Source organism: Dasypus novemcinctus, chromosome 19, assembly GCF_030445035.2.
Source record: "Dasypus novemcinctus isolate mDasNov1 chromosome 19, mDasNov1.1.hap2, whole genome shotgun sequence".
NCBI lineage: Eukaryota > Metazoa > Chordata > Mammalia > Cingulata > Dasypodidae > Dasypus > Dasypus novemcinctus.
The window spans coordinates 40,241,300-40,255,723 of record NC_080691.1 but is presented as its reverse complement, the minus strand read 5'-3'; the positions used below and the strand labels follow the sequence as shown (position 1 = coordinate 40,255,723).

General features: G+C 44.8%; 1 protein-coding gene across 1 annotated transcript in view; it reads right to left on the bottom strand.

Moving 5' to 3' along the window:
- The window catches only part of LIMK2 (LIM domain kinase 2), a 57,971-nt gene that overhangs the window by 30,860 nt on the left and 12,687 nt on the right, over positions 1-14,424 (bottom strand). The window lies entirely within an intron of this gene.

Genomic DNA, 14,424 nt, shown 5'->3' with positions numbered 1-14,424 from the left:
GTTTAAGAAAGAAAAAGCCTACAACCTATAATCCTTAAGGACTACTTGGAAGACTATCCACCAAATGGTTTCCCAGTCTTTCCTTTAGACTAGTGAGACAAGGAGGGAAGGATGAAACAACATTCATTTTCTACCATTTTGATATTGTTTACATTTTTTTTACACTTAAAGAACTGCCGTTTTTAAATGATAAATGAATAACAAAAAGAAATCCCAAGAGTTAGTGCAAACACTTCCTCACACTTCTTCCCTAGTGCTCTTGTCGAAAGGTCAAAGCCCACCTGGATGCACTCCACTCCAGACCCCTGAGCTGCCTCTCCAGCTTCCCTACCAGGGTCACTGCTCTGGCCACGCCATTCCTCACTGCTTTTCCTGCCCAGGCCACAGAATGCTTTCCCTGGCAGTCTACCATGCCTTTGCTTGCTTAGTCCCTTCTGCAGCCTTCTTTGCCTCAACTAGTAGCTGTCTTCTTCCTTTTCCAGGCCCAATGCTGGCACAGCACTCACTCTCTGGGTTCCCTGGACGCATCTCCATATACGTCACACCTACTTCTGTAATCACGCAGGAAGGATTCTGTGCCCATATCTGTCCATTGCCAGATCAAATTATGTGAGGACAGATGCTGGGTACTCCCAGCACCCAGAATAGGCCTGGCTTGCAACGGTCATCCAGATGCTTAGTAAATAAACATGATTCAGGACCCCCATTATGAGCAATCACAATACTAGAAGAGTGATGATAATTAATGTTAATAAAACATTTTCAGTTTAGAGGACTTTTGTACCCTCATCATTTGGTTTAGTCCTTGCAACAACCTTTTGAGGAGTACCGATAGCACAGGCAAAGCAATGGAAGCCCAGAGATGTAAGGAATATATGCAGGGTCACACTGTTGGCAAGTGCAGGACTGAGATAAAAAGCCTGGTTTGCTGACCTCAAATCCCATGCTCTTTCCACAACATGGGCCTTAGCAAGACAAGGAATCCTGCTTCGATAGTACCAGGCCCCAAACTGCCGAGCAGGTTGAACTCTTGCATCTGGTTTTTCTGGATTTCCTGCCCACAGCCGTTTTCTTTATTTATTTTTATTTTTATTTTTTTAATATTACATTAAAAAAATATGAGGTCACCATATACCCCCTACCCCCCTCCCCCCACTCCTCCCCCCACAACAACAACCTCCTCCATCATCATGAGACATTCATTGCATTTGGGGAACACATCTCTGAGCACCGCTGCACCCCATGGTCAATGGTCCACATCATAGCCCACACTCTCCCACATTCCACCCAGTGGGCCATGGGAGGACATACAATGTCCAGTAACTGTCCCTGCAGCACCACCCAGGACAACTCCAAGTCCTGAAAATGCCCCCACATCTCATCTCTTCCTCCCACTTCCTACCCCAGCAGCCACCATGGCCACTTTCTCCACACCAATGCCACATTTTCTTCGATTACTAATCACAATAGTTCATGAATAGAATATCAGAACGTCCACTCTAATCCATACTCTATTCCTCCATCCGGTGGACCTTAGAATGGTTGTGTCCACTCCACATCTATATCAAGAGGGGGCTTCGATTCCAGACGGATGCTGGATGCAATTCTCCTGCTTTCAGTTGCAGGCAGTCTTGGCTCCCTGGTGTGGTGGTTGACCTTCTTCACCTCCATGTTAGATAAGTGGGGTAAGTCCAACAAACCAGAGTGAAGGAGCTGCAAGTCCATTGAGGCTCAGGGCCTGGCTATCACATGGTCAGTCCAGAGATTCAAGTCCCCTGGGTATACATTGAACCCCATCACCAACTACAGTTCCAGTAAAAGTAAAAGGAGAGACTTGTGGACAAAGATCACATCTAAGTCCAGCTCCATCACACACAAACACAAACTCCAAAGTAGGGCCAACTGAGATGGCACTGAACTCCATCTGCCATGACCACAGAACCTGTGGGTCTCTGAAGCCCTCAGCAGAACCAGTACCTGGGGTTGTATCCACTCCATCTGTCTCTGGGACTCTGCACAGATATGCATAAGGGAAACCCTTCTGATAACCTCGCGGCTGTTTTTGGAGACTCATAGCCATATAAACTCATTTGTCCTTTCCATTTCCCCCTTTTATTCAGGTCAAAAAGCATTTTTAACTCCTGGTATTATACGTAGACTAAGATATTCTGCTGGTCCGAATTGACCCTTTTATTCAAGGTCATTTTCCAGTTATATCAGTAGCTGGTACTTAGTAGTAATCCCTCAGCGCCAGGGAGGCTTATCCCTGGGAGTCATGTCCCATGCTGGGGGGAAGGCAATGCATCTACATGCTGAGTTTGGCTTCGAGACTGGCCACATCTGAGCAACACGGAGGCTCCCAGGAGGTAAATCTTAGGCACCCTACAGCTATAGGCCTTGTTCTTATTTCAGGTGCACAGGCTTACAAGCATAGTCATTAGTATAAAGAGCTCATTGTTGGACCTTCCTTCTTTTTTGGTCTTTGCCGTTGCACTTGGGGGATTGTTGCTGTTCCTTCAGGGACTGTGACAGAGCTCCCCTGGCTAGGAACTCAGCACTCCCTCAGTTGTTGTTTTTAATTGTAACCACTATGAAAATATCCAAACATTTTTATGTACCCTAGATATATGTCCTGTAGGACTCCCTGCCAACCATAGTCTTTTTCTTTAAAGATTTATTTATTTATTTCTCTCCCCTTCCCCACTCCCGCACTCCCCTAGTTGTCTGCTCTGTGTCCATTCACTGTGTGTTTTTCTGTGCCCACTTGTATTTTTGTCAGCGGCACCCGGAATCTGTATCTATTTTTGTTGCATTACCTGGCTACGTCAGCTCTCCGTATGTGTGGTACCATTCCTGGGCAGGCTGCACTTTTTTCGGGCTGGGCAGCTCTCCTTATGGGGTGCACTCCTTGCACATGGGCCTCCCCTATGTGGGGGTCACCCCTGCTTGGCACGGTACTCCTTGCGCACATCAGCACTGACTGTGGGCCAGGTCATCACATGGGTCAGGAGGCCCTGGGTTTGAACCTTGGGCCTCCCATGTGGTAGGCAGATGCCCTATCCACTGGGCCAAATCTGCTTCCCACGGCCCACATTCTTAATGTCAGGGTGTCATGAAAGGGTTTATCAAATACCTTGTGGAAATCAAGAGAAGGTCTTGTGACTAGTAACCCAGTGAAAGCATAAAGTCAAATCTACTTAGTCATGACTAATTTGCTACTACTGAATTCTAGTGATCAGCTCCTTTTCTAAGTGCTCACTGTATACCCAGGGAGTCAACTCAAAACGATCATAAGTTCACTCTTTCTGGGATCTCTTTTTCCTCCCTTTTGAAAACTGGGCCATTTAGCCATTTCTATTTTTATTTCATTAATAGATTCCCAGCACCTGGAATATAGTAGTGTAGTATATAGTAGATGTGGAATGAATAATCATTATTCTTGGGGCAATCAAGACAGGTCGTTCATCTAATTATTATTACTGCAATTTAGTAAATAAATGTTTGGTTGGTGACATTTTTGAAAGCAGTGGCTTACTGGGGACTTCAATCTTCCTGGTGCCATTCTTTCTCACTGGTAACTTCCCACAGGAGCTGTCTCTCTTCCACAGTGACAGTGTAGTGGTGCTTAGGATACTACAGATAAAGGTGACCCCTCAATAGGAGGTCACACCATGAAATGGCCATCTCTGGAACTGAAATAAGTTTAAAACACATACACACACAACTTCAGAAGCAGTTGGTGCTGCTGCCAAGAGTCCATGATACTGACAGGAATAGAGGAGCCCTGATCTAAACAAGATCACTCCAGGGTATCCTCAGGAAGGCAGAACCAGAATACGACTGACACAGAGGAGAAAACAATCTTAATCCAAGTTTGATATGAGATACTTGGGGGATTTTGCTCTGTTTTTTGTAATGATAGTGGTGGTAAGTGAGGTCTAGAGGAGTATCTCTTAGTATCCTTCCAGTAATAGTCCTTGGGGAAGAAAAAAACAAGGCAAATCAGCACAGTGGGCTGCCAGAGTGAAGGAGGCATGCTATTCCTCAAGGCCCTTGCTTTGATACTCACAGACTTTGGAAGGACATTTATAGGCTGAGTTATTGTCCTATCTCCCTACTCTAAAATAAATATTGCACAGCAAAGAGATGGTGATGATGTATGCTGGAAGGGCTTTATCCAAGTGTCCAAAGAAGGCGGTAATTCAACAAATAAATCATTGGCCAAGCAAACACTCTGAGTGCCCACTGCGCTCTAGGTAGTCTGCTAAGCTCTGGGGTAAAAAGACGACCTAGATATGGCTCTAGCCTTAAAGAATTTCCTACTCCTAGAGTGACAGAGCTAGAACTGAGGTATGAGGATAATAACACAGAAGTCTCCTCTGCGTGGGGACTGGGGGGAGGAATGGGAAAAAGGGAAGGGAGATTTGGGGAGGCTCCTCCAGAAAGGATGAAAGTATCAGCTGAATCTAATAGGCTGATTGCCAGGCAGACAAGAGGCCTTCCAGCCTGAAGGAACAATATGTTTAAATGTCCTGAGGCATAACACAGTATGGTAGGCTTGGTAAAATAGTGAGCAGGCCAGTCAGCTGCAGTGCAGGAACACATGGGCAGTGGCCAGAAAGGAGGCTAGATGGTGGGACAGGGCAGGGGATGATCTGCAAGGGTCAAAGAGTTGCCCAACGGCAGTGAAGACTTATCAGAGGCATTTCAGCAAGCAGAGGTTTCCAATGAATAGTTGAATATAAAATCTGAAACAATGGTCTTTAGTTGGCAGCTTGTCTCCCCAAATGGGCAATTATTCCACAAGTCTATGGTGGCTGTATACACATCTACATGAAGGCTGTTCACCATTTAGTGTTCATAAGCAGCAGTCTATGCCTTCACCCTGATGCCAAACATCTATACAGCTGTTTATTTTAATGGCTAAGATTTGCCCATAAGGACTGTAGACACATAAGAATGAGATCACAACTCCCTGTGTATAATCATTCCACTATTGCTCCATATACTAATAACTGAAAAATTGAACATCTAACATTCAGCATCAAATGTTGTGTTCAGACATTATTCTCCAGCTACAGTGGAAAAAATTGCTTTGAACACCTGAACAAATCCTCGGGTGGTACCAGAAGAGCCCTGGCCTGGCAGAGAAGACCAAAAAACTTGCCCTGGCTAATGACAAACTTGCTGTGTGATCTTAGGCAAGCCAGTAAGCCTCACTGAGCTCTAATTTCTTCCTCTGTAAAAGGAAGGAATTAGGTGGACAAAAATTTCACACCAGGAGCTCAGTGCTGAAGGAGAAATGAGGAAGGGGATATAGTTAGAGAAAAGTTAACTGGCCGACAACTCAGAGACCTCTCCCAGGCTGGCATCACCTTGGTGAATGACCCTACTTTGGGTCTGGTTTTTTGCCATGCAGGTTCATAATTCCCAGAAAGGTACATTCTGTGATGGTTCCATCCTAACCATTTATCAACCTGACTGTCTACTTATGAATTTACAAATGAAATCAAAATGTCCACATCTCCTAGAAGGTCCTATCTCCAGACCCTTCCTGTTACTAAGGGTCCCAGGAAGCTGAATTAGGCAGCACTGTGACAGACTTATATAAAGAGAAATGAAAAGCAATGAGAGAAATTCCAGCCAAACCAGCCCTGTCCACAAGAACTCCACTCTGGTAACCAAATCCACATTCAGCATCTTTATCAAGACATATCACTAATTTTAGCTCACTGGCTTTTCACTTTCTGTTCACTGTTGGCCATTCATTATTTATTATATTGGTTTGTTAGTTTTTTAAAAGATTTGTTTTTATTTATTTTCCCCATACACACGCCTGTTGTTTGCGGTTGCTGTCTCTGTGTCTGCTCGTCTTCTCTTAAAAGGCACCCGGAACCAAACCCAGAACCTCCCATGTGAGAGAGAGGCACACAATCACCTGAGCCACCTCAGCTCCCTGGTTTGTTGCTTCTCTCATTGCCTTTACTCTTTGTGCCTCTTTTGTTGCGTCACCTTGTTGCACCAGGTGACCTTCTCCAGGAGGCACCAGAAACTGAACCCAGGACCTCCCATGTGTTAAGTGAAAGCCCAACTGCTTGAGCCACATCCATTTCCCTATTATAATGGCTTTCTCTCTTTTTTTTTTAGGTTTTTATTTTTATTTCTCTACCCTTCCCCCCACCCCGCCCCAGTTGTCTGCCCTCTGTGTCCATTTGCTGTGTGTTCTTCTGTGTCCGCTTATATTCTTGTCAGCAGTACGGGGAATCTGTGTCTCTTTTTGTTGCATCATCTTGCTGCATCAGCTCTCCGTGTGTGCAGTGCCACTACTGGGCAGGCTGAACTTTCTTTTGGGCTGGGCGGCTCTCCTTACAGGGCGCACTCCTTGCGTGTGGGGCTCCCCTTTGCTGGGGACACCCCTGTGTGGCATGGCACTTCTTGTGTGAGGGCCAGCTCCACGCAGTCAAGGAGGCCCTGGGTTTGAACCATGGACCTCCCATGTGGTAGGCGGACTCCATCCATTGAGCCAAGTCTGCTTCCCTATTATATTGGTGTTTTTTTTTTTAAGATTTATTTTTTATTTCTTTTTCTCCCCTTACCCACCCACCCCCAGTTATCTGTTCTCTGTGTCCATTTGCTGCGTGTTCTTCTGTGACCACTTTCTATCCTTATCAGTGGCACCAGGAATCTGCGTTTCTTTTTGTTGCATCAATTTGTTGTGTCAGCTCTTTGTGTGTGCGGTGCCATTCTTGGGCAGGCTGCACTTTGTTTTGCACTGGGTGGTTCTTCTTATGGGGTACACTCCTTGCGCGTGGGGCTCCCCTACGCGGGGGACACCCCTGCGTGGCAGGGCACTCCTTGCGCGCATCAGCACTGCACATGGGCCAGCTGCACACGGGTCAAGGAGGCCTGGGGTTTGGACCATGGACCTCCCATGTGGTAGGCAGACGCCCTATCCATTGGGCCAAGTCCATTTCCCTGTATTGGTTTTTAAACTAAATTTTAATTGAAAACAATCACTATTTCTTTAGATACCTCACAATGGCTAATTCATATAATTCAGTCCTGAGAGACTTTTGCCTTCCTCATGGCTAACAGTGAACAGCTAACACTCATGAGTGCTCACTATGCAAGACTCTGTTCCTGGTGCCTGACAGGATTTTGCTCATTTAATCCTCATAATAACACTATGAGGTAAGCAGTGTTAGTATCTCTATTTTATAGATGAGAAAATGAAGCACAGAAAGGTTAAGTAACTTGCCCAAGGTGCACAGCTAACAAATGGGAGAGCATAGATATGAATACCATTTGGTTATTGCGTCTATGCTCTTAACTACTACACAATTTTGCTCATTACATGTAGATCTAATTGGTTTAACTCACAAAGGACAAACCTCTTTTCCAGATTCTTGGAAGTCACCATCCTGTCCACCACCTCTCCCCTGCCCTTTGTTCTCCCCTGTATTTCATTTATCAAGTAAACGATATTATGTTAAGTATTTCATATTTTCCCCACTATATACCTAATGTTATTTGTCAAAGCTTTCTAAAATTAAAAGTGAAAACAACTTAGAGTTGGAACTGAGATTTCCAGGATTTAAGAGAAATTCACAATTAGTTTGGGTCAGCATAGCTGAACTTGCTCTTCCTATTGCTTCTCTCTCTCCGGAAGGAACCCCAAGGCTTTTACCTCTCTGGTTTGTAGCTACAGAGAAACACAACTTAAAGACCTGCTAAGGAAGATGAGGACACCTGGGTCAGCCCCTCTGTCTTCTCCTCCTCACTGTGGGATGGTTCCTCTGGGGGCAGAAGACAAAGCCTTAAATTCTCACCTCTACACATGCAGGCAATCAGCCAAAATTGCCAATGACCGGAACTGATTCCTCCCTGCCATTTACAGTAACTGCGGCCATGGTAGCTACAAAGGGAAGGATGTGGGAAAGGGGAAGGGCAGGGAAAGCCCTCACTTACATCACATCTCCTGGCCCATCTGGTAATTAATTCAACAAATATACCTCCCAAGCCAACTATGTACTCGGTAGGGACACAATGAGAGGCAAAAAGCCCAAGGTTCCTGGTCTAGTTATGCTTAATGACTATTAGAGGTCTCACGATGTCATGAAGGAGATGATCCCATGATTAATGTGCTAACGCTTCAAAGGCAAGTTCAATGAAAGCATAAAACAGGGGACCTGACCTAGACTTCGAGGGTGAGGAAAAGCTATTTCCCTGAGACACCCAGGTAAAAATATGAAGTATGAACAGGAGTTAATTCCACAAAAAGAGAGCGTGGAGACATTCCAGGCAGATGGCACAGCATGAACAGACCTGTTATCAGGAGGGAAGACGGTGCACTTTGGGTCCCATAAAGAAGAGCAGTGAAGCTGAAGTACAGAACACAGGGGACTGCGGAGACAAAAGGAGAGGTCAGACCTGGCAGGGAGAAAGGAAGGGAGACATTAAGGACTTTGGTCTTTATCCAAGAACCCTGGAAAGTCATGGAAATGCAAAAATAAGGAGAGATGACGGAGTGCAGTATGCTTGGCTGCGCTGTGGAGAATGAATTGGTGGAGAGCCAAAGTGACTGGAGGTAAATATGGGAAGAGAACACTATTTCAAGTGGTCTAGGTGAGATGACAGTAGATTGGAACAGAGTGGTATTGGCAGAACTGGAAAGAAGTAGATGCATTCAAAATACATTCTGGAGATAAAACTGACAAGCCTGGACATAGAGGATGAGAGAAAAAAGGTATCCAGTTGGGTGCGTTTTACCCTGTGGCACACCTGCAACCATGTCTAGAGTTGTGTACTGTTTTTCCTTTTTTTGTTTCTTAATAAACTCTTTACTTCCTTGCTTACCCGATGGCATGTTGTTAAATTCCTTGATGAGACATAGCCAAGAACCTAGAAGGCCAGAACCTAGAACATTTTGCTAACATATTTGGCAAGCCAAGCCAGGAGACAAAGAGGCAATGCATAAAGGGTTTCCTTGTGACAGCTGGGTCTAGAGCCTGGATGTTGCTCTATAAAGACTGTCATTAAAACTTTTTAAAAGGAAAAAAAAGTATCAGTATCCAGACAGACTGCTAGGTTTCTGGTTTGGGCAGTGGGTGAATGGTGCTGTCATTCAGTGGGATAGGTTACAATGGAAGAGAAGCCAGTTTGGGGAGAGGGTGGACAAAATATCCAGCTGAGGTGCCTGTTAAGACATACAAACGTCAAGTTGATGACAGGAGATATGGGGGGGGTTTGGCTTGAAGAGCCGATTTTTGGATCATCTGTGTGAAGGATGACTGAAACCACGGACATGGATGAGACTCTTAGGGAGAAGAGAAAGAAAACACCTTGAGGAAGGGCAGCATTTCAGAGCTAGATAGAGGAGGACGCAAACAGGAATTGCTGGAAACTGAGAGGAAAACCAGGAGTGTGTGAAGAGAAAGAAAGCACCTTGAGGAAAGGCAGTATTTCAGAAGAAGATAGAGGAGGATGAGCAAACAGGAATTGCTGGAAACTGGGAGGAAAATCAGGAGTGTGTGGAATGTCATGGAAACCAAGGGGAGAGACTTTTTCAAGAGTTCTATCTATTAAGTCCTAATTAGGGCAAGGTACTGTGCTAAGGGCTTTGAATACATGATGAAATAAATTTAATTTATGTAATGACCTTTTGAGATGGGAATTATTATTTTCCACTTTTATAATAAGGAAACTGAGGCAGAGAGGGGTTAAGCAGCTGACTCAAGGTCAGGTGGTTGGTAAGTGGTGAAGCAGGGACAGAAACTCAAGCAGACTGACTCCAACCTCTGATTCACTGTCTTCTACTATCTCTAATGCAGTGTGAAAGGTTATGTATGCGAAGAATGAAGAGCAGCCAGTATAATGACCGAGTGAGGACATCCCCTAGAACGCTACTCAGAGAGTTGTTTCAAGGGAGAAACAAACCAGACTGGAGCCCATTGCTAGGAACTCTCCATGCTATTACCTGATTGCAGCTGTCTGAGGGAGCCAGTTAGGTGACCAGGCCAGCGTGTCAATTCTGTATTCCTAAGAGTACCTAATTCAATTCCTTTAACATCATGGATGCACAGTTTAATACGGGCAGCACAATGATGAGATGTGCTGCTGCTAACCCTTCACACTGTACCATCCCAATGTTCCAGAGTGTTTTCTTATCAATTTCTTTCCTGAGCCTAATAACCACTCCATGAAGTGGATTACTTTTGCCCCATTTTACAGATAAGAAACTGAGGTTCACAGTGGCTAAGGAACCTGCCCACAGTTAACACAGCTGGCCAGTAACTGGCTCAGCTAAGACTTAAACCCAAATATTCTGACTCCAAGTTCACAGTTCTTTCCTGGGAATGCCAGTGGAAAGAGGATCCCCCTTGGGAGCCAGGGAGACCTGGGTTCAAATGCCAGCTCTGTGTGACACTGGGCCAGTTACTTCACCTTCTGGGCTTCCGACCATTTTAGTACAAAATGGGGATCACAGGGTTACTGTGATGATCAAACCAGATAATCTAAGTGATGCTCCCATTACAATATTTAATGAATATCAGTTGGCCATCCCTGGTCCCATCCTGTCCCACCCTTCTACATCTCTCGATTTCTGCATTGGAAAGAAGATGTAGGGCTCTCATGGGTGTCTTAGTTCTCTCTTTCCAAAGAACAGAGCAGGACTGAGGCACTGAAGGTCATATGCTGCTGCTACATCATAGGAGTCCATTCAGTGTTCACAGCGGAGTTGTTCATAAAGGAGAGGAAAGCTTAGGCTGTCCTTCCCCTCTTCTGGCAGGGAGACCTTCTGGCTGGCTGTCCAGCGATAAACTGGAAAAATGAACAAACATTTTCCGGAAAAGGCCACAGATGGAATCAAAGGCTTGGGTCAATATATGCAGCAGCCACATCAACAGTGTAATGGCAGATGGTAGTTTTTCCAGGGACTCCCACACCAGAAATCGGCTAACAGGAGAAACTTAACAGCTTAAAACTTATCAATACTTTAGAGTTCATGAAGCCTTTGAATCAATATGCTTCCATTTTTTCTGATACCACCAGTGGGTGGCAGGCAAAGACTGCTTTCACTCTCATATCGTAAAAGAGTAAACTGAGCCTCAATGAGGTTAAATGACATGTTCATATTCAGGAATACAAAGAAACCCTTGTAAGCAAGAAGTCAGAATGCCTGGGTTCAAATCCCAGCTATGCTACTCACCAGCTCTGGGACTCTGAGCAAGTAAACTCTATTTTCCCATTTATAAAGTAGGTAAAACTAGTAGTACATCTACTGGGTTGCTATAAGGATTAAATGTGGAACACTCAGGACTGTGTCTGGCACACAGCCAGCACTCAATAAATGGCACCTATTACCATGGTTATGATTCTACCTCGCTTGTTAAGATGGGGGCTGGGAAGTGAGATAATACATGTGGCTTTCAGCAGGACAGAAAATACTCTTATCAGTCAGGCCGTTACCCCACAATTTCTGGTTACTACATATGTTATTTCTTCACCAGTCTTCCTGGAGTCATAGATTTAGCAGAAATAGTCTCTGTTGCCTGATGAAGTGATCATGGCCTTTTATCTGCATTAGCCCATTTCCAGAGCATAGGCATTAGCAATCACTTCTCAAAAGAGAAAATGCAAGTAGTTTGGGCTGGTAATCTTGAGAAAGGAGGTCCTGAACAGTTCCCAGGAGACTGAAGAGTAGTGATTAAGGCTGTCAGGTCAAGCAACAGAGACCTAGATCAGGGCCATAAAGATTAGCAGGGGCAGCTTTCCCCTCCTCCTTGGCCAAACACCTCTAACAGAGGGTAAAGAAACCATCATCAGAAAACTTGTCAAGTTTCTTTAGGTTTGCGGACATGCCCAGAGGCCAGGTCACCATTCACATCTCTGCAATTTAACCTCAGCCACAAACAACATGCATTCCAGCTGCTTTCTTGGCCACCCCAATGATGGGGGGAGCTCCTGAAAGCTTCAGAGAGAATGGCCTCAGCTCCAGAACCAATGGCACTGCTCTAGGAAAGGGAAGGCCAGAGGTACTCGGAGTCCAAACAGGCCTTACAGGAAGGCTGGGAAGAGGAAGCAGAAGGGCAGCTCAGCCATGGGTCCAGAAGATCAGAAGGATCCTGGCTAGGCACCCAAATGCACCAGTACCATTATAGTCTAAGTTATTGAGGCTCCAGTCTTAAGTGGCTTTCTATTGTTCTGGGCAACTGAGAATCTAGTGGAAGGCAGAGGAAGGATTACGGATGTGACTGCAGAGAGAGGAAAGGGGCAGCATAAAGAGGAGGCAAGAGGAGGAGTTTGGGCTGAACCCCAACAATTTCTCAATTCAATATCCAGCCCTACCCTGTGACTAAGAAAACAAAAGTGTAGGGGGAAGGGGAAAAGAAAAGCTATTTCCTTTATTTTAACTGAGCCCAGCTGGGTGAGAACAAGACTAGAAGGAAGTCATGAAGGATGAATTTCTCTGGGTAGCCAGGAGGGAGGGTCCTGCTTTCAGCAGGCCTGCACCCAAATGTTCTGAACTTGTCAGAGAAACACAGAAGAGCTGGGATGGAAGAAACCTTAACAGCCCATTCAGACTGATACTTCATGCTCCTCTTAACAAAAGGTTACCTCTAAAATCAGATAAATATGGTCTTTCCTAACCCTCAAGATCTTACAATTTGAGCAAAAGTCAAATTGGCCCCCCAAAACAGCCAGTCTCTTCAGAGCAAATTATCAAGCTCCACCTGAAGGTATCATGTCATCCATTTTGAACTTTGTGAGAAAGCTCAGGAGTCAGGAGATGAGCTTTTTCAACAAAGCTGGATTTAAGAGTCTCCTCAAGGTGAAGGACAAATAGAAGGACAAACCTAGACACCCTACTTCTCCCACAGGCATGATTTTTGGTATAATTGAGCTTAATCCTTGAGGGTCTGCATCAGAAGACTACTAAATGTATAAATAAGAGAGATAAATGGATACATGTAGGTGTCCAGAGACAAAGGCTCACAAAATAATCTAAGAATGACAGCTAGTAATTATTAAAGGGTTTTCTACATTTCAGCACTATGCTGAGCACTTTGTATAGATTATCTCACTTAATTCTCCCAAACAACCTTATGGGATGAGCACTCTTATTATCTATATTTTCCAGATGAAATGCCTGAAAATCACCAAATGTCAGTTAATAAATTGCTAAGCTAGGATTTGAAATCAGTCTCATCTCATAGCCTGTACTCTTATCCACCATGTTAATGTGTCTTACTTCTTTATGTGCATGTATTTGTGTATCTCTCTCCTTCTCTCTCTCACACAGATACACACAACATACCAGAGTGTTCTCTAAGAAGCTAGCATCTGGTCATAACTATAAGTGATCCAAGATCTCAGTTCTAAGACCAACTATTGCCATTCATGGCCTGTGTAACCCTGAAGTCCTTTTGGTTTCAGGCATCTAATCTGTGATGTGAAGAGATTAGACCCTTCTAGTGGTCCCTTCTAGTCCTGAAGTTCTTTAACTCTAGGAAAATCCAGAAGTTTCAAATATTAGCTTGTTCTACCTTATCTTGGCATAGTTTAGTCTTTTTTTTTTTTTTTTTTGGCTTATTTTAGATAGAAACAAACAAACAAACACACAAAAATAGGAAAACAGCAGGAAAAATGGGACCATATGGGTTGGATGCCAAGGAAAGACTCAGTCTAGGTCCAATTTGGTTCACTAGCCTCAGCTATAAAAATAAAGGTCTAGTCAAAGGCTTTATCTATAAGATTTTTTTTTTTAATATCTCTCCCCCTGCCTCCTATTGTCTGTTCTGTGTCCATTCTCTGTGTATTCTTCTGTTTCCGCTTGCATTCTTGTCAGTGGCACCCGGGAATCTGTGTCTCTTTTTGTTGCATCATCTTGCTGGGTCAGCTCTCCGTGTGTGCAGTGCCACTCCTGAGCAGGCTGCATTTCTTCTGCACAGGGCGGCTCTCCTTGTGGGGCACATTCCTTGTGCATGTGGTTCCCCTACACAGGGGACACCCCTGCGTGGCACAGCACTCTTTGTGCGCATCAGTGCTGCGCGTGGGCCAGCTTACCACATGGGTCAGGAGGCCGTGGGTGTGAACCCTGGACCTCCCACATGGTAGGCAGACACTCTATCAGTTGAGCCAAATCCGCCTCCTTATAAGATTCTTTACACCTCTAACATTCTGCTCCTCTCATACTAACTTGCACGGAAAAGGAAGAATCAAGTTCCCTGGAGCTAAAGGGAGGTGGAACCAAGCAATCAGATTCACAGAGAAGATCTAAGGGCCCTTAGTTAGAGATAAAAGGATAGAAAAATGCTGGTTCCTCTCCAATTCTCCTCCTTCCAGAGGCAAGCTCTCTCCTGGCCAACCCCCCACATAGTTCCCTAGTGGAGGCAAGTGCTTAAAGGTCAACTAAATTACTCG